Consider the following 27,042-nt stretch of genomic DNA (forward strand, 5'->3'; position numbering starts at 1 on the left):
TTCTATCAATTTGGTATTGTTTTAAAATAATTTAATAAATAATTATGAAAGTGAGTAGTTAAGTAATAATAATATTATTGTTAAAATTGAGAATTGTAATTCCCATTAAGGGCTTCTTTAATCTATTTCTTTATAATTTCCTTTTTCTTTTTTGTCTTATTTGGAAATTTTATATATTTTAACTGATTGTAATAGATTTTATGATTGCATTAGAACTCTTGTTTTCTTCTTAATGCTCAACGAGCAGAGCATATTTAGTAATGATGACATTAATGAAGACGCCGATATATTTAAAATATTAAAATTGAAGAGCAAAAGTAGTAGGATTAAGGTTACAAAACTATAAAGATTAATATTGTCACATTATATTATAGATCCAATTCGATAGTTCAAAGGTCATTTATTACATTACTTAAAGGGAACAGTCTCCACTTCGTTAGATTCCAGAATGACCATTTGGATAGCTATATTTATAGAGATGCGTATCTATATTATTACTAATAATCATACTCCTTAAAGGGGGGAAATTAATTATTAAATTATTTACAAGTGATCAAAATATATTAAAAAATATAAATTACAAACTATAAATTAATTAAACATTTCAAAAAAAACCATGGGAATGCATTCATTTTCCATTGAACTAATAGAATGACACTCAATGAAAACTTTGATAAAAAGCTTATAGGTTAAAAAGAAAAGTTATCCAAAATTAAAGGCCTACTTAACATCATACAAGTTATAAGAGCTTTACTTAGAGAACTAATCACCATGACTTTCAGCCAGTTTAACTGAAACAAAAAAGAATACCTGGCCATATAAATGAAGGCAATTGTCTCCGAATAATGAAAGGAAAGCACGCCTAAGCAAAGGCATACGCATCGTTTCCACCACTTTAGGTCGCCACATTGATTTCTGGACACAAAAAAACCCCTCCTTGTCCTTTGAGAAAGTTGTGAGGACTTCCCGCTGCATAGACCTTAAGATACTCTCGAGCTCATTAATAGTCTCAACGTAGTCTCGGACAATAAGCATCCCCTCGGGCCTTAGTATTCGACCAACCTCTGCAACCACGGACGTTATATTGCACCTACAAGTCCCGAAGTTAGGTCGAAACTACTGATCCTCTCATAATTCAATATTGATTTGAAAACATTCATACGTACCTCTTTTTAAGCTTCGAGAATAGATGGTCAGCGTGAAGAAGATTATACGACCTCGGATAGGTGCTGAATGATTCACACCAATTATGATACATACCAAAAGACCTCTCGTATATTATAGGAAGGGTATCTGGAGAGCGAATTGGGACTACATTCATTACCCACAAATTCAAATCTTTCAGTTCCGTAGCAAATCTATGAGCATGTCAGAATCAAGGAAAAGAAGACTAAACGTTAATAAAAAAAAGAACCCTTATATTTACTTTTCTTACCCTCCATAAACAGCTTTCATGTCCATGACATTTCTGATAGATAACCAGTTTATTCCCATCTTCTTTTTGTATGACTGGACCACTCGTTTCCAGTGTTCATAGTGTCAGAATCGTCTTTCAGTTGAGCCCGGAATTGAGCTTCGACTTGAGTAAAATGGGTTAGAGTCGCCACCGATTATTTTAAAGAAATATTTGGGCTGATCGGACACCGTCTTATCTAATCCGTGTTTTACCATAAATGTGTCGGGTTCGAGAGTCGGTTACGGTCAAGGAAGGATTAGTACCCTTGAACCGCCCTTTCGGTACCAATTAATTTGCCAGTTGTCTTAGTTGCGAAAAGTTAAAAATTTAAATTACCCGATTCGAATTGCTTACCTTTGATTGGTTGGTAAATCTTCTAAAAAATAGTCAGAAATCTTAAAACAAAAAAAGCAAATAAATATTAAAGAATTCCAAGAACAAGACAAAAACAATAATAATAATAATAAATAAATAAAATAATAAAATAATAAATCAAATGGGAAAAAAGAAAATAAATAAATAAAAAAGCCAAAAGGAAAAAAAATTTAAAAAAAATTAAAGAAAGAAAAAAATAAGGAAAATACAAATAAAAAAAGAATAAATCAAAAGAAAAATAAGTAAAAATAGAAAAATAGAAAAATATATATATAATGATAATAAAAAATAAATAAATGGAGATAAATAAAATTTAAATAATAATAATAATAATGAAAATAAAATAAAAAACCAAAAATAATGAAAATAAAACTTAACAAAAAGAAAAAAAAGAAAAAAATAAAAACAGACCAAAATGCAAAAACAATATACTCAAAGTCCTAAATAAAACATTAGAAATTAAATTCAATGGCTAAAGTAAGAGAATTACAAGTTTAAGGGACCTATAACGCAATTTACCCATGCGCAAAAATGCGCAAAAGGTCCCTCCCCATAACGGCGTCGTTTAGGGAGTGATATAAATACCCCGAAAATGGGCCCAAATGGCCTTCAAGCTTCATTTGCAACTTTGCTCTCTCTCTACAAAAAAGAGAAAAACTTTCTCTCTGACTTCTCTCTAAAAGTCCTCCACCGGAGGAATGGCCGGCCATCGCCGACCGCCATGCTCCGTCGTCAGCCCCTCTCCGACGGCCGAAAAAAATCCCAAACTCACCGAAAGTTCCCTCTCTACCCCGTAAACACCGTTCCATAGCCTATTTTTTCAGCTAGGCGCCAAATCGACGTAGATCTAACCCGAAAGTTTCGGCCTTTACCTTTTTCGTCGGTGAGCCTTTGTCTTCCGACAGCTCTTCGGTTGATGCTTCGGCTTTTGGCCCATTGTTATGTATTTTCTTGCTTTGTGCATTGCTTGGTTGTTTACTTTTTTTGTGTTAGTTGTGTTTGGTTCGATCGTTGTTCTTTGTATTTGTTGGTTGATGTGTTTACTGTCGATAGTGGTTTTGGTGTTGTTTGGATTCGATGATGCTTTTCCCTCGATGGTTCTCTGTTTACTATGTTCCTGTTGGCATCACCAGGGTTTTTATAGCCCCGGTGTTGGTTGTTTGGCTCCCGAAAATAACGGGATGTGGGTTGTTGCTTGTTTCGATCTTCTCGTTCATGATATCAGTCGCCTCGAGATGGTTTAGTCCCGCTGGTGCGGCCGAAAAATGCGCTGGTCGTTTGGGCGTTGATTGTTTGGTTCCCTGCCTTGCGCGGCGTTGATGCTTGAGATAGTGTAAACCCTAATTTTGGAATTAAACTGGGTCAGGCTTAACCCTGATTGGGTATTTATCGGACCTACACTTTGGACCCCAATTTTAGACCTAAAAACAAACAAAAATAATAAATAAGTAATAAGTAATAAAAATAATAAATAAAATAAATTATATATATATATATATATATATTTAAAAACTATATAATATATATATATTTCAAAAAAGTTTTAAAAACTATATATTATATATAAGTTTTAAAAACTCAAAATGTTTTTAAAAAACTATATAATATATATTTTCAAAATGTTTTTTAAAACTATATAATATATAAATGTTTTCAAAACTATATATTATATCTATTTTAAAAATGTTTTCAAAAACTATATAATATATATATATTCGAAAACCGTTTTCTGAAAATTATATATTATATTTTTTCAAAAACATTTTCAAAAATTATACTATATTACTATATATATATATAATAAAATAAATAATATTTAAAAAAACTAAACAAATCCGGATGAAAATGAGTGTATACAGCTGCCCCTCTTTGTCCTTTTTCATAGAACGAAAAGTAGGACAAAGATAAAAGGACATAATTTTTCGTCTTGTGGAGTTGAAAATTGACTCTGGTAGTTTAATTAAGAATAACTCCCTGTCGAATTGTGTTACAAATGACTCCTCCGTCGCGAAGTCGAGTCCATCTTGAAATGATATGGAATTGAAGCCGTAGTTCGGAATGTGGCTTCTCGTTGCCAAATTGTAGTCAACTCCGGTCTTCTTCTCGGTTTAAAGGCATTGGTTTGAAAATTCGATTGGAAAATAGTTCATTGATTCCACCATGTGGTTGATAAGCTCTTGAGCTGAACGAGATCAAACTCAAAAAGTTTTTATTGACAGATAACGCTTCTCGCCTTAAGTTATGTTGTATTGAACTTGAGAGATTGCCCCAGATCTTCTTCTTGACTTAAAGACCTCGGCTTTAACCAGAAAGTAGTTTATTGACGCTACCATGTAGTAGATGCGTCACCGAGCTGAATGGAATCGAACTCAATAATTTTTGTTAACAGATAGCTTTTATCGACTTAAACTATGTTGTAAATCTGACATGCCCTTGAGTTGAATGAATCGAACTCGAAGGTATTTGTTGACATATAGCCCTTCTCGCCTTGAGTTATGCTGTAAATTGGATATGCCTTTGAGCTGAATGTAATCGAACTCGAAGGTCTTTTGTTGGCAGATAACCCTTCTTGACTTGAGCTATACTGCAAACGATGTGCCTTTGAGCTGAGTGTACTCGAACTCGAAGGTCTTTTGTTGGCAGATATCCCTTCTCGTCATGAGCTATGCTGCAAATTATATGCCTTTGAGCTGAGTGTAATCGAACTCGAAGGTCTTGGTTGACAGATAACCCTTCTCGCCTTGAGTTATGCTGTAAATTGGATGTGCCTTTGAGCTGAGTGTAATCGAACTCGAATGTCTTTTGTTGGTAGATAACCCTTCTCGCCTTGAGCTATGTTGCAAATGATGTGCCTTTGAGCTGAGTGTAATTGAACTCGAAGGTCTTGGTTGACAGATAACCCTTCTTGCCTTGAGTTATGCTGTAAATTGGATGTGCCATTAAGCTGAGTGTAATCAAACTTTAAGGTCTTTTATTGGCATATAACCCTTCTCGCCTTGAGCTATGCTGGAAACGATGTGCCTTTAAGCTGAGTGTAATCGAACTCGAAGGTCTTTTGTTGGCAGATAACCCTTATCGCCTTGAGCTATGTTGCAAATGATGTGCCTTTGAGCTGAGTGTAATCGAACTCGAAGGTCTTGGTTGACAAATAACCCTTCTCGCCTTGTGTTATGCTGTAAATTGGATGTGCCTTTGAGCTGAGTGTAATCGAACTCGAAGGTCTTTTGTTGAATATGCTTTTGAATCGAGTATATTTCATTTTGGAGTCGAAACTTGACTCTAAAAGCTGCAAAACATTATGTATGTGAAAAATAATAAATGTGATGCTCTTAAGTATGTCTAAGATGCATGCAATATGAATTAGTTTTGTTTTATCTCTTGGATTGAGTCTTGTTCTTTGTCTGCCGATCTGGTCTTGGGAATCGATCGTGTCTCATTTTTTTCTTGGGTTTCAGGTTCAAGGACCTTTAATATTTGAGACTGTCCTGTTTGAAAATGTTTTTCTCCTTTCTCTTATTTTAGAAGGGAAAAAAAGAAAAATATAAGAATTCTGTAAAACATTGTTCCCTAATTCAGACTTGCAATCAAATCAAATCATAAACATGAGTTCAAAGTATATCAAAGGAATCAATAGCTCTTTTAATGCTTTTAGAGTTATAGCTCTTTGACAAATGTTCAAATGGATGAGTTGGATTTAGGTTGACCTCCTATTTTCTAAGGTTTCAGCCATAAAAAAAATCATTGCAACATGCCTTTCTCCTAGTTTGATATTTTAATTAGATGCGGACAAAATGACGCAACTAAGACAATCAATTACTAAACCTTCTATTTCAGTTCTCTAAAATCTTCTATTTGTTCAAGCTTCGTAAACTCCTATAACAAAGGCAGTGCGAAAATATCAGTCTAAAAATGAAATTCTTGAGTGCTCGTGTGAAATTGACTATAACAGGTGTTCCTTAACTCCCTTAGTCCATCATTACCGAAAATTTCTTGTTTAGATAAATTTGATTTAATTTTCCATTGTCTAGCTAACCGAATCCATAAAGTCGGGCATTTAACCAATTGCTTTAGAGGGATAGCTTAATATTATAATCACTTTTAGCAGGTTAACTGAATGGTTCATCTCATCAAAAAGTCTTCAGCCTGAAAATAGCAGTGGAGCAAACACCAAGTTGCCCAGTGTCCGAGCAATGTCATGGTTTGAACGCAATCTATTCATAAAATCAGGGCTTTTGAGTTTCCTCTATAACCAATTGCCCTAGTGAAATAGCTCAGCTTTTACGGATTAAATTTCTTAAGATTGTCAAGAAGAACCTGTTATAGGCTAGGTGTTTGTTGAAAGTCGAAAATTTCATCTTTAGAGTTCAATTTCCAAGCAACTGACCTAAACTACTCGACTATTCCATCTGTAAAGATCATGATCATCATTGAACGTCTTAAACAAAAAGTATAGTAATGTCATATGCAAAAGATGCCACATGTTGTTCGTACCTATGCACGTCTAAATACCAAACCTCTTTTTCATTTCCTTATGAGAGAACTATATTGGTTATTTGCAAGAGAATGTTATGGTGTTTGAGCGTATCATGTTACTTTGTCAATGATCTATAACTTTGAATCATTTACCGAGTTTTTTTAATTAAGTTAATATTCAAAGAATTTCAAGTTTACGTATTTGATTCATTACTCGCCATCTTTAAAGTAACATAAATTTATTTAAATGTCCTTACAAAAAACTTAAGAAGAGATGAAAAAATAAATTCAAACAATGCCTCAAATGATGAAATGATCTCACTTGGATGCCCCGAGTTATTGAAGTCGATCCAGTTCTTGTTACGAATCTTCTGTACGGTTCTCTTGAATGTGTAATAGTTCTCAATAGTGTGCCCTGGGACACCGCCATTGTAACATCCCAAAAGTCAGGTCAGTGACTAAAATGCAAATTTTGAAAACTTGGTGCTCAATTTCAAAATAAGTTAAAAGTTCAAGAACTTTATTGAAAATATTTTGTGAATGATGGATTAGTAAAGATTGAAAGAAAGAATGGTAAAATGGTCATTTAACAAGAAAGATTTTTATCTTTCTTTTGTAGGTTATATAAACGTGGGAAATGAGGGAAAAGTTTCCAGAGAACTCTCATTTCTTCTTCTTCTTCTCCACCGTGAAGCCAAGCTAAAGGTGAGTTTTCTTGTTGATTAAATTCTTGATGAATTTAAGGTTGCTTATTGATCATTAGATGATAATTAAGCTTAAGGAAAGCTTAGGTTGTCTTAAAATCAAAGATTGATGAAGTTAGGGGAGATTAAAGATTAGGAGTTTTTGAATGAAATTTTGGAAAAGAGTAGATAAGTAAAATTTGAAGTTAAATTTGACTTGTCAATAGTTGAATTAAGAGATTTGGAGTGATAGAATTCGATTTAGACCATGTAGAAAATTTGGTATGATTCTTGAATGTTATGTGGATGAGTGAATTTTTAAGTTAAAGAGGTATTGAATGAAAATTAATTGGTTTAAGTAAGTGTATGCAAGTTAAGGATACAAAAGGGGTTGAAATATGAAGTATTTGAGATGAAATGAAGTAATTATTCGTGTTGAAAATATGATTTCTGAGCTAGGGGTATCGGTACCCATTCAATAGGTACTGATACCCTCTCAAACGAAAGAATCACAGAATGTATTGAGGGTATCGATACCCCCAGTTGGGTACCGATACCCCCTTGAATGAAAAACCACATAATGCCATAAGGGTACTGATACCTTAAGTATGGTATCGATAACCCCTAAAGGAAAAAGTGAATTTTTGGTTCGTTAAATTAGCTTTAGTTATTAACATAAACTTATAAGGTTTAGGATTCTGATAATTATCTGGAAAATTGTATTTATGTAGATATTAAGTCTAAACAAGTTCCGAAACATTTGGCAAGTAAGATCGATCAAGGGAAAGATGAGAGATCAATATTAACTAGTGAGGCCAGGTGAGTGCATACAAGTTAGTTTATGATGTTTAATGGAAATAAGACTTGCGTCGAGTCTATTTCCTATACTAGAATGAATGAATTTATTATCATATGCATATGTTTGATTTGAGTATATGTGATTACAACATGTGCTAGATGATTTGTGTGAATACATGTAGTGTGATAAGTTATAGGAACTAATATGAATGATCTATATGATTACATGGGAATTTGAAATAGGTTATATGATAGGTGACCATCCATGTTACATAGTATATGTGATCAATTATAAGAATTAGTAAAATAGATTTATAAGACTACATGAGAATGGTGATGAGTTAAATAAGATTAGACTATAGAGTAATATGAGATTATATGAATATATAGTATAACTTTATGAGGAAGATTTAGGTGTTATATGATTTAGGTATGGAAATGATCTATATGTAAGTAAATTACGTGAATATGTGACTATGTGTGAAATAGAGTAAACTAGGTAATTATAAAGTATGTGAATATAGGTATATAATATAAGCCATATAACTATGAATTAGGTGAAATTAAGTGGTGAGAATGATATGACAGAAAGTTATAAGAGAATATGTTATGAGAAGATATAAGAACAAGTTATAAGCTATGTGATATATGAGTTTTATGAAGATGTTCTACGTGCAAGTGATCTACGTGTATGTGTGATTTATATGGAAATGAACTACTTGACTACATGTGATCTTATAAAAATGTAATAATGAGACTATCTGTGTATATTTGAATGTGTGATAACATAAATATTAGTGCCCATGTTATGTGTCACGAGAGGTAGAGGTATAGTTGGCATGCCAAGAGTCGAGGGTCTACTTGGTCCTTCGGGACATATATGTATTCTTTGGAACATGTATGAGGTATTTTGAGACACATATTTGGTCTTTAGCATATGTATATGATTCTTAAGGAATTTTCTACGTGGTCGTTAGGGATATCTTATATGGCACTTCGGTGCATTTCTACACGGCACTACAGTGCAATTCTACGTGGCACTTCGGTACATTTATACGAGTTGTGGTGACAGCATTAGTGCACAACCTCTATAGAATCACATATCTATAGTTCTTACATGTGTACATGGGCTAATAAAAAGATAACTTCGAATACAACGTATGCAATATATACATATGATGTGTGATATGAATTGTATGATATGATATATGTGTGTTATGGGTGATTGCATCTGTTACATGAATGTATGTTAATCTATATGTGAATAAATATAAATTACCTATATGATGATATAAGAATCTGTTATGAGATATAGAATATGAATGTAAGAGACCATAGGAATAAAGAGATAAGAGATATAAAGGATAAGAGTATAAGAGTATGATAAAGTTGTAAATGATGATATGTGTATATATGTAAATGTTTTATAAAAGAATATATGAGTTGGTATGAAGTGGATATATATTTATTTATATATTGGAGAATAATGTGTTAGACAATTTAGAATAAATATATGAAATGTGCATATTAGGAATTAGTATGAAAATGATAGGTGTATATATATGTGTGTATTATGCTTGTATATAATATGTTAGTAGAAATTGTTCATGCATGATCATGCATTAGAGTTCTATTATATGTTTTATGCCTCGCTAAGTCATCGACTTAGCGTGTGAATGTTTCACACGTAGGTTTTTAGAAGAGAGAAAAAGGGATCGAAGATAAGCATGTCAGGTCAGCATCTCTTTCCTGCATTAGAAAAATCTTGAATGATATGTATTTTATTTTATGAAATATAGTTGACATGTAAGATAAAATATTGGTGTCGGATACGCTCTGATAAGTTTTGTAAAACCATATGTTTCATACAATAGAAATTATTTGGTTTATTGAATATGTTGGACTGAATTTTTATTACATTTTGTCAAAGTAAATATTTTGAAAAAGTCAATATGACAACTCGGACTCGTATCCGGGTCGGGTACGGGTTAGTGGTGTTACATTTAATGGTATAAGAGCTAAGGTTTAGCCGATTCTAGGCTTAAATCGAAGGTAAAACAGTTTTAAAAATGTGTACATGCCAACATAGAGTGAAAATTTCTGATCTGATAGTGTAAGGAGTATGTTGTCTTGCTAATAGAATAAGATTAGTCTAATATTGTAAAAATACGATCGTGAGAATTTTAAAGGAAAGTGAGAGGTAAACCTGATGGTGATAGCAATTCACTTATCCTGGCCAGACAGGATGAAGAACGAACACATCAGGAAGTGCCTCGTAAGATCAAAGGTTGATTTCAGAAAGTTGAAATCATATTAGAATATTAATAGAAGATCTTCATTGTTTTAAATCAGAAAAATGATATAGATTAGTCTTGTTAGTACGTGGATAAGATAGAATATGGTGAACAAGTGTCACCGTAAAAACGTTAAAAAGATCAAATGATGTGGTGAGTATTTGTAGAAGAGCTAAAGAATAAGTGCATCAGTGATAAGTGTATAAAATATATTAAGATAGAGTTTATGAATTTGAAACAAGGGAATTGTAATATGTATGGATAAGAGTGCAGTTTGATAAGCTGAAGGAATTGTTGTTAGGCTAAATTAAATGAAAATGAGGTATGCAAGTGGTTTGTGAATAGTATGTGCCCAGATGGAATGAGTGTTATAGTGCTAAAGTTCTAAAGAGAGAGTTCAGAAGGATTAAGAGAACTGGTATTTTGGGTTCCAAATACAACCTTGGATGGAATTAGCTGTATTCCATATCAAATGATCAAATCTGATGAAAGACAGATACGCTTGAATAGTATAGTCTGGTACTAGAAGATTAAATAAGGAGTTAAGAATGAATATGAAATTAAGTTTAGAAAGGAAAGTAATGGATTGGATTAAAAGTTCTACTAGAAATTATGTAAAGTAAATTATTTTAAAATGATCAATTGATATAGGTATTGTTTTGAAAGGGTTTAAGAATGGGTACATTGATGATTGATTTATAAGATAAAGGAAGTTGTAATGCTTGAGTTTGAACCCAAAAAATTTGCATTGTGAATGAGTAAGAATGTGAGTTGAATGAGTCAAATAAATTAATATTGAGTTAGTTTCGACTGGAAAGAGTGTATATGATTGGAAGAATTGTTGCTGACTGACAAGGTTAAGTGATGAAGAATGTAGTTAAAAGATTAAAGATGATGTCAAGTTAAGCTAACAGAGTATGGTGTAAAATTTGTAAATGGTTATGTATTTGATTATGTAAATGTGATTTGAACAAGGAATTTACAAAGAATAAGATTTGTGCAAGAAGTGTTGATTATCAAAGTTATGAAGAGGTGATACATATCAGTAATCCGAGATGAGCATAAGTGATAGGAAAAAGAGTATATAAGTATAAAGGAAAAGATATTATCCATGTTTAAAGGAGATTTCGATTGCTGAAAGAATAGTTAGATAGAAAATTTAAGATGAAGTTAAAGTTCAAAGGATAAATTATGATAAAAATTATATTGAGGCATGTATTATGATTATGATTAGAAGTAAAAACGGTATGTCAGATGATGTGAAAGATTATTTGATTTAGTAAAGTGTATGTTTTAATCAATTATGATGAAGATTTAAGGATTTCATTTTTGGTTAAGAATATTTAGTCAAAGAAATAAAGAATGATTTATATGTATTAAGGAAGTTTATGAGGTAGTCAAATGATGAGGGAAATAAAAGTTTGGTAATTATTGCAAGGCAATTGAAGATTGATAAGGAATTTGATTGATTCATGATGTTGAGTAATAAGAATTAATGTTATTGTTACATGATAAGTGACAGTAGAGGGAAGGTATTAATAGAAAGATAGTTGAAGAACTAAAGGAAGGAAAGACAAGTTTCTGACAGTGATATGAAATATTAAGTAAAGGAAGCAACATGAGAACATTATAAAATATGTTCTTATTAAGGTGTGCAGTAAAAATTTGAGGACGAATTTTCTTAAAAGGAGGGGAGATTTGTAACATCCCAAAAGTCGGGTCAGTCACTAAAATGCAAATTTTGAAAACTTGGTGATCAATTTCAAAATAAGTTAAAAGTTCAGAAACTTAATTGAAAATATTTTGTGAAGGATGATTTAGTAAAGATTGAAAGAAATAAGGGTAAAATGGGCATTTAATAAGAAAGATTTTTATCTTTCTTTTATAGGTTATATAAACGTGGGAAATGAGGAAAAAGTTTCCAGAGAACTCTCATTTCTTCTTATTCTTCTCCACCGTGAAGCCAAGCTAAAGGTGAGTTTTCTTGTTGATTAAATTATTGATGAATTTAAGGTTGCTTATTGATCATTAGATGATAACTAAGCTTAAGGAAAGTTTAAGTTACCTTAAAATCAAAGGATGATGAAGTTAGGGGATATTAAAGATTTGGAGTTTTTGAATGAAATTTTGGAAAAAAGTTGATAAGTAGAATTTGAAGTTAAATTTGATTTTTCAATAGTTGAATTAAGAGATTTGGAGTGATAGAATTGGATTTAGACTATATAGAAAATTTGGTATGATTCTTGAATGCTATGTGGAGTAGTGGATTTTTAAGTTAAAGAGGTATTGAATGAAAATTAATTGGTTTAAGTGTATGCAAGTTAAGGATACAAAAGAGGTTGAAATATGAAGTGTTTGAGATGAAATGAAGTAATTATTCGTGCTGAAAATATGATTTCTGAGCTAGGGGTATCGGTACCCATTCAATAGGTATTGATACCCTCTCAAATGAAAGAATCATAGAATGTATTGAGGGTATCGATACCCCCCTTGAACGAAAAATTACAGAATGTCATAAGGGTACCGATACCTTAAGTATGGTATCAATACCCCCTAAAGGAAAAAGTGAATTTTTGGTTCGTTAAATTAGCTTAAGTTATTAACATCAACTTATAAGGTTTAGGATTCTGATAATTGTCTCAAAAATTGTATTTATGTAGATATTGAGTCTAAACAAGTTCCAGAATATTTGACAAGTAAGATCGATCAAGGGAAAGATGAGAGATCGGTATTAACTAGTGAGGCCATGTGAGTGCACACAAGTTAGTTTATGATGTTTAATGGAAATAAGACTTGCGACGAGTCTATTTCCTATATTAGAATGAATGAATTTAATATCATATGCATATGTTTGATTTGAGTATATGTGATTACAACATGTGCTAAATAATTTGTGTGAATACATGTAGTGTGATAAGTTATAGGAACTAATATGAATGATCTATATGATTACATAAGAATGTGAAATATGTTATATGATAGGTGACCATCCATATTACATAGTATATTTGATCAATTATAAGAATTAGTATAATAGATTTATATGACTACATGAGAAGGGTGATGAGTTAAATAAGATTAGACTATAGAGTAATATGAGATTATATGAATATATAGTATAATTTTATGAGGAAGATTTAGGTGTTATATGATTTAGGTATGGAAATGATCCATGTGTAAGTAAATTACGTGAATATGTGACTATGTGTGAAATAGAGTAAACTAGGTAATTATAAGGTATGTGAATATAGGTATATAAGATAAGCCACATAACTATGAATTAAGTGAAATTAAGTGGTGAGAATGATATGACAGAAAGCTATAAGAGAATATGTTATGAGAAGATATAAGAACAAATTATAAGCTATGTGATATGTGAGTTTTATGAAGATGTTCTACGTGCAAGTGATCTACGTGTATATGTGATTTATATGGAAATAAACTACTTGACTACGTGTGATCTTATAAAAATGTAATAATGAGACTATGTGTGTATATTTGAATGTGTGATAACATAAATATTAGTGCCCATGTTATGTGTCGCGAGAGCTAGAGGTATAGTTGGAATGTCAAGAGTCGAGGGTCTACGCGGTCCTTCGGGACATATATGTATTCTTTGGAACATGTATGAGGTATTTTGAGACACATATTTGGACTTTAGCATATGTATATGATTCTTAAGGAATTTTCTACGTGGTTCTTAGGGACATCTTATATGGCACTTCTGTCCATTTCTACGTGGCACTACGGTGCAATTCTACGTGGCACTTTGGTGCATTTATACGAGCTGTGGTGACATCATTAGTGCACAACCTCTATAGACTCACATATCTATAGTTCTCACATGTGTACATGGGCTAATAAAAAGATAACTTCGAATACAACGTATGTAATATATATATATATATATGATATGTGATATGAATTGTATGATATGATATATGTGTATTATGGGTGATTGAATCTGTTACATGAATGTATGTTAATGTATATGTGAATGAATATAAATAACCTATATGATGATATAAAAATCTGTTATGAGATATAAAATATAAATGTAAGAGACCATAGGAATAAAAAGATAAGAGATATAAAGGATAATAGTATAAGAGTATGATAAAGTTGTAAATGATGATATGTGTATATAGCTAAATGTTTTATAAAAGAATATATGAGTTGGTATGAAGTGGATATATATGTATTTATGTATTGGTGAATAATGTGTTAGACAATTTAGAATAAATATATGAAATGTGCATATTATGAATTAGTATGGAAATGATAGGTGTATATATATGTGTGTATTATGCTTGTATATAATATGTTAGAAGAAATTGTTCATGCATGATCATGCATTAGAGTTCTATTATATGTTTTATGTCTCACTAAGCCATCGACTTAGCGTGTGAATGTTTCACACGTAGGTTCTGAGAAGAGAGGAAAATTGATCGAAGATAAGCATGTCAGGTCAGCATATCCTTCCTGCAGTTCAGATCAGAAAAATCTTGAATGATATGTATTTTATTTTATGAAACGTAGTTTGCATGTAAGATAAAAGATTGGTGTCGAATATGCTCTGATAAGTTTTGTAAAACCATATGTTTCATACAATAGAAATTATTTGGTTTATTGAATATGTTGGACTGAATTTTTATTACATTTTGTCAAAGTAAATGTTTGGAAAAGTCAATGTGACAACTCGTACTCGTATCCGGGTCGGGTACGGGTTGGGGGTGTTGCAACCATGATATTCACAATGAGAATTCTCATCATACCACTTGGGGTATGGAGGCTTCATGGGTTCCACCAGATATGGTGACACTACGTGGGTGTCAAAAAGTTGTTGATAAAGCTCTTTATATGTCATCGGAATAAGGTTGAAATGCTCAATTTCCTTCATAGGTTCTCTGGAATCTTGTTTAGAAGTACCTGGTGGTACAGCTGCAGTTGAGTTTAGGCTGGAGATTGTAACACCTTTATTGACGTGGTTGATGTTGTTAATCTCTCTATCCCTCTCCCTCATATGAGGTTTGTTACTGGCCTCCTCATCCTTAATTTTGCCTTGCTTAATGGCTGACTCAATCATTTCTCTGGCCATAACTAAGTTTGAAAAACTTTCCGATGTGATTGCAGCCAGATGTCTGAAATATGGAGCCTTCAGGGTCTGTACGAAAAGCTTCCTGGTTTCCTTTTCATCCAAAGATGGATGAACTTGCATAACCAAATCCCTCCATCTTTGTATATATTGCCTGAAACTCTCGTTATGCTTCTTTTCTATGCTTTGTAGCATAACTCGATCTGGCCAAATCCTTCAAAGTCTTGATATGGGATCGGCTTAGCTGGTTGTATCATCAGATGCTGAGCCCAACAGACTCTCCTAGAAGCAGTGGATCAGGAGTTGGTCGTTTCCTCCATATCCTGTCATCTTTTCGCAGAACATGGTGATGTGAGCGGATGGGCAACTGTTCCCGTCAAACTTCTCGAATTCCATGGACTTGAATTTCGGAGGAAGAACCAAGTCTGGGACTAGACTGAGTTTTGCGGCATCGACTCCATAGTAGTCATGGTCTCCTTTAACTACCTTCATTTGGTCCTCCAATTGCTTTATTTTCTCCTCCATCTTCCTTGCTTTGTCTTCTTCGTCCAAATCCAGTATATGGTAATAACCCGGATTGTTCTCAGGGTTAAATACAACAGTCTGTATCTTTGTAGCATATGGGGTCTTCATTTTTGTAACGGATGAGTCCCCTTGAAGTTCTGGTAAGATTTCGGGTGAGATAACCACTTATGGGGAAGGTGGTATAGCTACCCCTTCCGATGAACCTGTCCTAGGTGCACTCACTTGATGTAGACCATATAACTTGGCCATAATTTGATCGACCAAGGACTCTTGGCTTTTCATGATTATATCCAAAGTACTCAGATTGCTCTGGTTTATCTTATCTTCTAGCACTCTCTGTAACTTCAATATATTTTCCTCGAGTTGAGCAATTTTTTCTTCCATCTTCTTCTTTTTCAAGCGGGTGTTATACGGATGGGTTGTGTCCAATGCTTGAGGTGGTGTATCCAGTATTGTTTCCTTTTGATGAGATATTCTTCTGTTAGTTAATGCGAATGCAAAGAAATGAAAATAACAAAATGCAAAATATGTCTAAATGTATGATGTATGAGATGTTCGAGGCATTGATCCAAAAATGTGTATGTAATTATAAATAATCCTTATTGGGACAAAAGTGTTATTTCTATAAGAGACGAAAATCCTTGAAGGCATATTCTGAATAAGTCTTCTAGACCCCGAACGACTTCTGACAGGTTAACTCTTTTTCTGCCTTCATCTGTCACCGATTGAATATCATGTTGAACCGCTCTGGTTTCTCTGGGATTTTTTTGTACTTGTTCCAGGAAGTCTCAAATGGCTGAACCTTTGGTTTTCACTCTCTGTTGAGTCTGTTCCCTAATGGAAACACCGTTGGAGGAACTATCCGAAGCCTGTTTCTTGACTTTGTTAGTAATGGCCTCTCGTTTCAGTTATCGTTTTGTCATCTTGTTCTTATTGCCTTTGAAGGGACTCTCCGGGTTAGTAACCTTTTTCTTGTCTTGCCCCTATAACTTTCGACAACCCGTTTTGGAAAAGTTGACTTTTGACATGCTTGGTGTAAACCCGGTCCATTCCGAGTCTTTTCTGACCATAGCTGGACTTCTGAGCTTTTCATCTCTTGTGTTATAACCCATTTTTCCATTAATGCAAATTATTTACGTTTAATAAACACGCTTTTGGTGGATCAATACCTCTTTTGAATGATGCAGGTGATAAAAAATGAAAGAGAGTTAGTGCGGTCAATCAAAAAAATAATGAAAATAAAAAAGTCCTACCCCACATGCTTATGATTCCTACCCGGACATGATCTCTATCCCGTAAGTTTATTTTGAATAAGTCCTAACCGCATAAATTTCTAGTTCTCATGCTTTAAACAGAAAATAAAGCAAGAAATAATCTCAAAACAACCTAGGGTTTGAAATGAGGCTTTGGGGTGGGCTCTAATTCCTTGTAGTCTCCCTGTTTATGTTCTAAAGAAGGTACTCGAGTTCTCCTTGCCGGTGCCCCTTGGGGTTGCCAGACCCTTAGTCCTAAGCCCATTACAAGCTTTTGTGGACTAAGTTAAACTCGAGATGATACATTCCCTTATGTCAATACGGAGAATAAATTCACACGAAGACATAAGGTATATGAATCCCGAATGTTACTTACTAGGCCCATACGGAGAATAAATTCCCACGAAGGCGTCGCTTTCACCCCCACTTAAAAGGGTTTGGAGCTCGGGTATAGAGCCTGAGATGAAAATTTTTCAAAAATCTGAAATCATTGAAAAAACGTCAGTATAACTATTTATTCGAAAAAATAATCAAAGATAAATAATTGGAATCAAATAAATAATTTAAAATTTAAACTTGCAATTTTCTCTCAAAACGACAACCGGAAATTAATTTCGTCCTAACTCACTTACCTGTCCCTAGCGAAGTCGCCAAACTGTCGGAACCGTTTTTCGGTTGGGCCCGAAATTGGGCTTCGACTTGAGTGAAATGGGTTAGAGTCGCCACTGATCATTTTAAAGAATTATTTGGGCTGATCAGACACCATCTTACCTGATCCGTGTTTTACCATAAATGTGTCAGGTTTAGGAGTCAGTTACGATCAAGGAAGGATTAGCACCCTTGAACCGCCCTTTCGGTACCAATTAATTTATCGGTTGTCTTAGTTGCGAAAAGTGAAAAATTTAAATTAAAATTTAAATTACTCGATTCGAATTGCTTACCTTTGATTGGTTGAGAAATCTTCTAAAAAGAGTCAGAAATGTTAGAAGAAAAAAAGTAAATAAATATTAAAGATTTCCAAGAACAAAACAAAAAACAATAATAATAATAAATAAATAAATAAAATACTAAAATAATAAATCAAAGGAGAAAAAAGAAAATAAATAAAAATAAATAAATAAATAAAAAAGTCAAAAGGAAAAAATTGAATAAAAATTAAAGAAAGAAAAAAAATAAGGAAAATACAAATAAAAAAATAAATCAAAAGAAAAATAAGTAAAAAATAGAAATATATATATATAATGATAATAAAAAATAAATAAATGAAGATAAATAAAATTTAAAAAATAATAATAATGAAAATAAAATTTAAAAAACCAAAAAAAAGGTTAAATATTTAAAAATAAAAAAGGGGAAAACGTTATGAAAATAAAGCTTAACAAAAAGAGAAAAAAAAGGAAAATATAAAAAGGGACCAAAATGCAAAAATAATAAATTCAAAGTCCGAATTAAAACATTGGAAATTAAATTCAATGGCTAAAGTAAGAGGAATTTACCCCTCTTGAAAATGCGCAGAAGGTCCCTCCCCGAAACGGCATCGTTTAGGAAGGGATATAAATACCCCGAAAATGGCCCCAAATGGCATTCAAGCTTCATTTGCAACTTTGTTCTGTCTGTCTCTCTCTCTACAAAAGAGAGAAACTCTCTCTGACTTCTCTATAAAAGTCCTCCACCGGAGGAATGACTAGTCACCGCCGACCGCCGTGCTTCGTCATCGGCCACCGCTCTGACCGTCGGAGAAATCCCAAACTCACCGAAAGTTCCCTCTCTACCCCGTAAACACCGTTTCGTAACCCGTTTTTTCAGCAAGGGGCTAAATCGGCGTATATCTAACCCGAAAGTTTTGGCCTTTACATTTTTCGTCGGTGACCCATTGACTTCCGATGGCTCTTCGATTGATGCTTCGGCTTTTGGCCCTTTGTTGTGTATTTCCTTGCTTTGTGCGTTGCTTGGCTATTTACTTTTGTTGTGTTTTTTGTGTTTGGTTCGATCGATGTTCTCTGTATTTGTTGGTTGATGTGTTTACTGTCAATGGTGGTTTTGGTGTTGTTTGGGCTCGATGATGCTCTTCCCTCGATGGTTCTCGATTTACTATTTTCATGTGGGTTATGTCCGTACTGTTAGCCTCACCGGGGGCTTTTTATATCCCCGGTGTTGGTTGTTTGGCTCCCGAAAATAACGGGATGTGGGTTGTTGCTTGTTCTGATCTTCCATATCGTGATACCAGTCACCTTGGGATGGTTCAGTCTCGTTGGTGCGGTAGGAAAATGCACCGGTCGTTTGGGAGTTGACTGTTTGGCTCCCTACCTTGCGCGATGCTGATGCTTGAGATAGTGTAAACCTTAATTTGGGGATTGGGCTGGGTGAGGCCCAACCCTGATTGAGTATCTATTAGACCCGCACTTTGGACCCTAATTTTGGACCTAAAAACAAACAAAAATAAGTAATAAGTAATAAAAATAAATAAATAAATAAATATATTTTTTAAAACTATAATATATATATATATATATATTTCAAAAATGTTTTAAAAATTATATATTATATATAAGTTTTCAAAAAAAAAAAAGTTTTACAAACTATATATTATATACATTTTCAAAATGTTTTTAAAAAACTATATAATATATATATTTTCAAAATGTTTTTTTAAAAACTATATAATATATAAATGTTTTCAAAATGTTTTCAAAACTATATATTATATCTATTTTAAAAATGTTTTCAAAAACTATATAATATATATTTTTGAAAACCGTTTTCTGAAAATTATATATTATAGTTTTTTAAAAATATTTTCAAAAATTATATTATATTATTATATATATGTATAACAAAAATAAATAATATATAAAAAACAAAACAAATCCAGACGAAAATGAGTGTATACACATAGTCTGAAACAAAATCCTCGGGTGCTGCTTTGCCATAAACTCCAACATGGGAACTCAACAACCAATAAGGTGATTTTTCCAACCTTGCTGGCCATTGCTCGGGCCACTTTGACCCACGTTTTGATGCATCTACAGGCACTTTGTGCACGCATGTTTTCAGTGACACATTCCTATAAATATGAATCAATTTCAAATGACCATTTGGATAGCTATATTTCTAGAGATCCATATATATATTATTATTAATAATCATACCCCTTAAAACACAACTTAAAACAAACAATATATCTGCAAAAGGTATCCGTAGTTATTTTTTAACAAAAAAAAATGTATCCATTTTTATCTCTTCTGAAAAACAGCAAGTGCAATTATCTCGGTTTTTCCCACTACACCCTACTTTTTCCCTCTTCTAATTCTCTCTCTCTTTTTAATATAAGTTTAGGGGTTCATTTTGTCCTGAAATAAATTTAAATTAGTAATTTTGTCTATATTTTTTTAACTTGTATTAATTTTATCCTCAAAAACATTTAATTACATCAATTTTTATTTTTAATTGATGTGACAGTTCAAGTTATTGAAACAACAATCCTTACATGACTGATGAAGTTGCATATGAGTTTTTAATATTTTTAAAATTTTAATAATTTCTTAAATTATTAATTTTTACTTAAAGATTAAATAAGTTCTCAAACATTCATTTAAAATCAATTACGCCTTCGAAGTCGGCTAAAAAAATCAATTCAACCCCTTTACCACATAATCATTCACAAGTGGACTGTCATATTAGTTTCACAAACTGTCACATCATCACTGTAACGATCAATGTCAATCAAAGAGTAAAATTGATGCATTAAATGACTTTAAAAACAAAATTGATTCAATTAAAAACAAGAATAAAATTACTAATTTGAATTTACTTCGTTGACAAAATACCCAGAAAACCTTTAATATATAAACTAAGGGTGTGTTTGTTTGCCGTAATTGGAATTACGGAATTGGTTTTCTCCGAAATTTCGTGTTTGTTTCATGTAATTCGTTTTTCGGAAAATGTTTTCCCGTGTTTGTTTCACGTAATTCATTTTTCGGAAAATGTTTTCCAGTGTTTGTTTCACGTAATTCGTTTTCCGGAACGTAATTCATTTTCCTAGTAACATAATTTCCTTTGTGTTTTCTGTAAAATGACTTACTGATTCATTTTCCGTAAGTCATTTTCCAAACTTTTCACTTTAAAGTAAAAATACTCAAAATAATTTTATTTTATGAATTTAATATTAATAAAATATTTTAATATCATTTTCATCAAAATATTAATTATTAAAATATTTAAAATATATTTATTAATATTTATAATAATATAATATAATATTTTTAATATTATATAAAATAATCAATTATATTATAATAATAATATATGATATTATATTTTTATTTTAATAATATATAATAAATTTTTTTATATATTTAATAATGAATAATTTTATTTATATATTTAAATAATATTTTAGTAAAGATATTTAAAATATACTAACTAATATTTTTTAAAATATAATATAACACTATTACTTTAATAAATAATTAATATAATTTATAATATTTTATTTCACTAAAATATATCAATATTAATATTTTTATTAATAAAATTATAAAAATAATATTTAATAATAAATAAATTATTTTAATATTTTAAAATAATAATATTAAGTTTTATGATAAATAATATTATTTATTATATTTAATATTTGTAATAAATAATTTTTAAAAAACTCTTCAACTAGTGGAAAAATGTTTAAATAACATCTTCCAAACATCATAAAACGTTTTCCAGATATTTTTCAGAAATGTAATTCATTTTCCAGAAATGTAATTCATTTTCCAGAATTCAAATTCCAGTAATTCATTTTTCAGTAATTCAAATTTCAGTAATTCATTTTCCGAAAAACCAATTACAGCCAAACAAACAGACCCTAAATTAAAACTTTTAATTCATTTTTAGTCATATATTGTTAAATAACTAATTATCCACTAAGTTCACCCGCAGTATACGTGCAAAGGGCTTTATGCTGAAGTACTAGTGAAAAGATCAATGACATTTTTATGTATGGTGACCTGCTTTCTGCATTTACAAGTAAATTAGATTCTTTAGTCCAATTCATAGAGAGAAAAAAGAGAGAGGAAAGAGAGCATTCAGTAGCTAACTCAAAGAATGAAAGTTAGCATCTTGTTAAGCCACTCGATGGATCTTTTGTCATTTTAACAAAAAGTGTTAGATTTGTTTTTAGCCAGAGTTTTGTTTTTATAGGAGAGTTAATAAGAAAAATTACCAGGCTGCATTTGGATCATCAGAGTTGGGACAGAGTGGAGGCTCTTGTTTTGACCTTCCATTATAGCAATCGTTGGAATCAGGCTTCTTAAATATTGCTACAGCTACCCTATTTATTCGATGCTTCCTAGTTTTTTTCACAAGCTTCCAGCACATAGCTTCTGTTAGTTCAACCATTGCTGCAGAAAATCCACACAAGTTGCAGCAGGTGTTAGACACAATAAATTTCTCGTACAATACCCATAGATGGTACAATAGGATCATGTACCTTTCCAGATTTCAGCATCTTCATGACCTTTCTGATAAACAGGAGTCGCGGACCACACAAAGAAACCACCAGGTCGAAGCAAACGGTTGATCTCCTAGAGGAGTTTACAGTCTGCATGTTGTTAAGACCGATGAATATTCAAGCATAGACAATTCTTAAAAGGCAGTTCTAGCAACTGATTACTATGAGTCCAATACGATTTGTAGTTAAAATTTTATCAAATGAGGTTGTTTTTATACCTTCTATGTGCCATGGCACTCTACATCGTGCACAATGAACAATATCAAATACTCCGCCAGGGTAGGGAAGTTTCTTAGTACCCATCACAGCGGACACAGCAGGAATTTCCCTTTCAAGTGCAAATTGCACTTGAGCTTCATGTTCATCTTTTGGTGCAAATGACATAGCAAGCACATTTCTGTCAAAAAGAAACCTCCAAAGCTGGCAACCCCACATCCAACATCCAGTATCACACGAGAGTGTTTTCCCCAGGCTATATCAAGCGCAGACTGCAGAATAATAGTCAAACATTAAGCACAAGTTGAAAGAACAAATTGCAGGAGAGGAAACCCTGCATTGAAGTCACACTGCTTACTGCCATCATTTTTCAAATGCAACATGGAATGCCATGGATGCCAAGAAAGCATTCTTTTTAAATCATATCAAATATTTGTAAATAGATTCGTGCAATAAAACGTCTAGAGCTGTAAATGAGCAAAATTTACAAAAATGGCACTTCTCGTTATCATTCATGAAAACTAAACGCACATGTTTTTGAACATTAAATAAAAATGTCTGCAAACAACTCAAAACTTATTCAACAAGTAGAGACCACAAGAAGGGGGTGAGAGACCGTAATGAACGATACAATAAAATACTGAAGTTTGAAGACAATAGAATCATTTTGAGCACTCGCCTCTTCTATGAAGTCAATATAGAGAAGAGCACCATGCTTAAACTGAGTTCCACCACCAGGAAATGTGAGGTACTCTCAAGTTACTTTAACCCAGTTCTGATGACCCTTAATTTGTGCCAACTGAGTATGGGGAACGTTACGATACCAGATCTGCAGCAGCAGGAACTCATTCGTTAATTCATCTCGTCAAGCATAGAATTAAAGCGAAAAAGTGAACCAGCAAATGTGAAGTAAAGTACCTTCTCTCTGCTTTTTGGCCACCCAATTGGGCGTTTATATCCTTCAGGAAGAAGAACAGGGCAGGTAGGTGGTTCTTCCGGGCAATACCTCTCTCGATGTTCATAATGTTTGTTGGTACGGAGATGCTTGATTGCTTCCAATTGTCAAGACATGGGATAAAATCAGGCCCAGCAGTAGATATGCAAATGTATTCCTTGGATGCTAACTGAGTCTTCTTTTCATTTGTTGATACTGCAGCCTGAGTAGAGAATGATCCATTCTGAGTACTGGTTTCACTCAAAAGTTCAGACTGAGCACCAGAGGAGGAAACTTCATTTAAACTCTGGTTTTCCACTAGAGGATCATTTTTTTGCCTCGCCAGAGCTTTTATCCAACTCCTTTTAATCATTTTGATCAACCTTACCCTCTATCTGACCAACCACCTTAGTTCCATTGGTTCCAGAGGAATTTTCATCTGGTTTCTTTTCACCGCCACCAGAATCTGATTTATTGACATTCTTGTCATTGAAGACAGCATTATTGTTGCCCTCTTCTGAAATAGACTTTTTTTCATCAGGATTCACTTCAGAATCCTTACCACTATTGTTGTTTGAAAGTCCACCTTCAGAATCCTTTTTGTTATACTCATTTTTTTCATTTTGATCAACATTAGTTTCAGATGATTTTTCATCTGGTTTCTTCTCTCCACTACCAGAATCAGACTTCTTGTCATTTTCATTAGAGACAGCTTTCTCGTTGCTCTCTCCCGGATCAGATTTTTTGTCATTGGGATTCTCTTCAGAACCCCCTGATCCACCCAAATTCTCATCATTGTTGTTTCTCTGTCCACCTTCAGTGTCCAACAGTTTCTTATCCTTCTTAGAATCATCCAAGTTACTCTCTTCAGTGGTCTTGTTTTCTTGCGTATGTAGGTAGTCAGTACCATCACCTTTAGCCAGACTCACATTCGAGTCTCCTTGGAGAAATTCTCACCACTGACTCTTGTCTGTCCACCTTCAGAATCCAATTGCTTCTTATCCTTCTTAGACTCATCCGACTCACTTTCTTCAGTTTCTGGTGTGTTTAAGTTGCCAGTACCACCATCTTTAGCCCCACTAGCATCCTTGGGTAAATTCTCACCGCTGTTGTTGTTGTCTGTCCACTTTCAGAATCCAATTGCTTCCTATCCTTCTTAAACTCACCTGAATTACTCTCTTCAGTTTCTGGTGTGTTTAAGTTTCCAGTACCGCCATCTTTAGCCCCACTAGCATCCTTGGGAAAATTCTCACCACTATTGTTGTTTGTCCGTTCAACTTCAGAATCCAATTGCTTCTTATCCTTCTCAGACTCATCCAACTTACTCTCTTCAGTATTCCCATTGTTTTCTTGTGTATTTAAGTTGCCAGTGCCCTTGTCATCATCTAGCCAGACTCACATTCAAGTCTCCTTTCCCGGCATCCTCAGGTACATCCCGAGATTATCTTCGAACTGAACGCCGTTGCTTCTGTCATTGCTATTATTGATTACCGGTGATACCTGGTCATCGATATGGATTTTCTTTTCATGAGCCACATCGTCCATGTTTTGATCGGGGACAACCGAGGACGAACTCATCATCCAGAGTCCAACTAAACAAAATCCCACGAAAACCACTTTGGTGACAGTGGAACCATAACTCGAAGATGATGACCTCCGATTACCGGTAGTACTATTATCTACTCTACCATATTTTCCTAATGCCATGATCACTACTCCCTTCTTTCACTAATCAAATCTTCAAAATTTCACACCTGAAATTAAATTTAAAAACATAAAATAAATCAGAAATACACTTAAATACGTAGAAGCTAATGCATATCGAATGAGATCCAAAATTGCTTTTGAAAATTAAACAAAAAAAAAGGCTTTTAAAAATTATGCATTATTATTCTTTTGTTACTAGTATTCCTATGCACGTGTTTACACTCCTTCAAATATTAATAAAATAAAATAAGTTTTTCAGCCTCATTAAATTATATTCTTTCTTTGATCCTTCAAATTTTATCTGCTATTACTATTTCTTGTATCAATAAACCAGAATACCTGATATGTTTTCTTTCTTCCTATATTACATAGAAACACTAGCATATATAAACAGAGTACAGAAGCAGATAATCGGAAATTGCAAAATTACAGTTAGGAACATCGAGATCTAGTGAAACAATGCCAATGAAATATATATAAAATGTCGTGGGCATTGCATTTGATAGGCAACATGCAGAGAATATAAAAAAAGAAGATACCTGGAAACAAAATAGAAAATGAACCGATCCGAAAAGAGAAGGAAATTCCAGCTTTTAGCTGTTACCGGAAATTAAAAGAAGAAAAATTCATGATCTTTGTTCGTTTGTTTGATTAATCCAATGGTCTTAAAGAATTCCTTGAAATAATCACATAAAAAGAAATGAGAGGGGAAAAGGGGGAAGGACTCGTATAGAAGACAGCATGGCAGAAGGAAAGGGGAACACCCCGCGAAATCAGTGCGAGTAATTCATATTATTTTTCTCAGAAAAAATTATATATATATCAGAATTATGTATTTATTTCAAATGATTATTTTGATAGACTAATTATATAATTGTTTTTGTACTTTATAACGAGTTAAAAATATTGTTTATGTGTTATTAATTAATATTAGGTTAATTTTACTTTTTATTCATAAAATATTTAATATAATATATATACTTTTAAGATGTTTAATATGAGTATAAATTAAGTGACTTTAATTAAAGATTTATTGTTATCTCTTGAGGTTCTAGAATTGAACACGGCATTTACAAAATTGTATGAGTATTCATTGTCAAATAATTGAAAGTCTTTCAGATAAACACTACTTTATATTCACCCGAACTAATAAAAATTAAAATATTCCATATTACGTACTTTGATAAAATATTTAATACAATATTATTAAAATAGTAACTATTATCTCATGCATTATTATGATACATAAGGATTACATTGTTGGTGTCAAATTAATCAATAAAAAATTTAACCACATACAACTTTTTTCCATTAAATTTAAATTGATATTATTATATTATGTGAAAATTATAATAAATAAAAGAAAAGGGCTAAATTGGTTATATTTTACTTAAAGTACAGTTATTGTATTGGATATTTTAAAAATATATGTATCATATTAAATATTTTTATTAAAATGAAAACATCATGTATTATTTTCTCATAACAATTTTAATTAACTTTTTATATTATATTTATATGGTATAATGATATCATGATTTCATGTTGGATTATTATCCGAAATAGACCCACCCAATGTTTTGGTTTTGTATATAAACGAATTAATTTGCTTTTTTTTCGAGAATTCATTAATTTTATTGACAATAAAAAATATCTAAATTATAATAAAGGTTTATGACCATAATTATAAACTAAACATATAATAAAAATATTTTACTAAATACAGAAAA

The 27,042-nt window shown here is 32.4% G+C and overlaps 1 pseudogene; it reads right to left on the minus strand.

The window, feature by feature from the left end:
• Positions 1–667: 667 nt before the first annotated feature.
• LOC120159649 lies at positions 668–25,312 on the minus strand (annotated as a pseudogene).
• Positions 25,313–27,042: the final 1,730 nt, after the last annotated feature.

This window comes from Hibiscus syriacus, unplaced genomic scaffold, assembly GCF_006381635.1.
Source record: "Hibiscus syriacus cultivar Baekdansim isolate YM2019G1 unplaced genomic scaffold, ASM638163v2 tig00111372_pilon, whole genome shotgun sequence".
Classification (NCBI taxonomy): Eukaryota; Viridiplantae; Streptophyta; class Magnoliopsida; order Malvales; family Malvaceae; genus Hibiscus; species Hibiscus syriacus.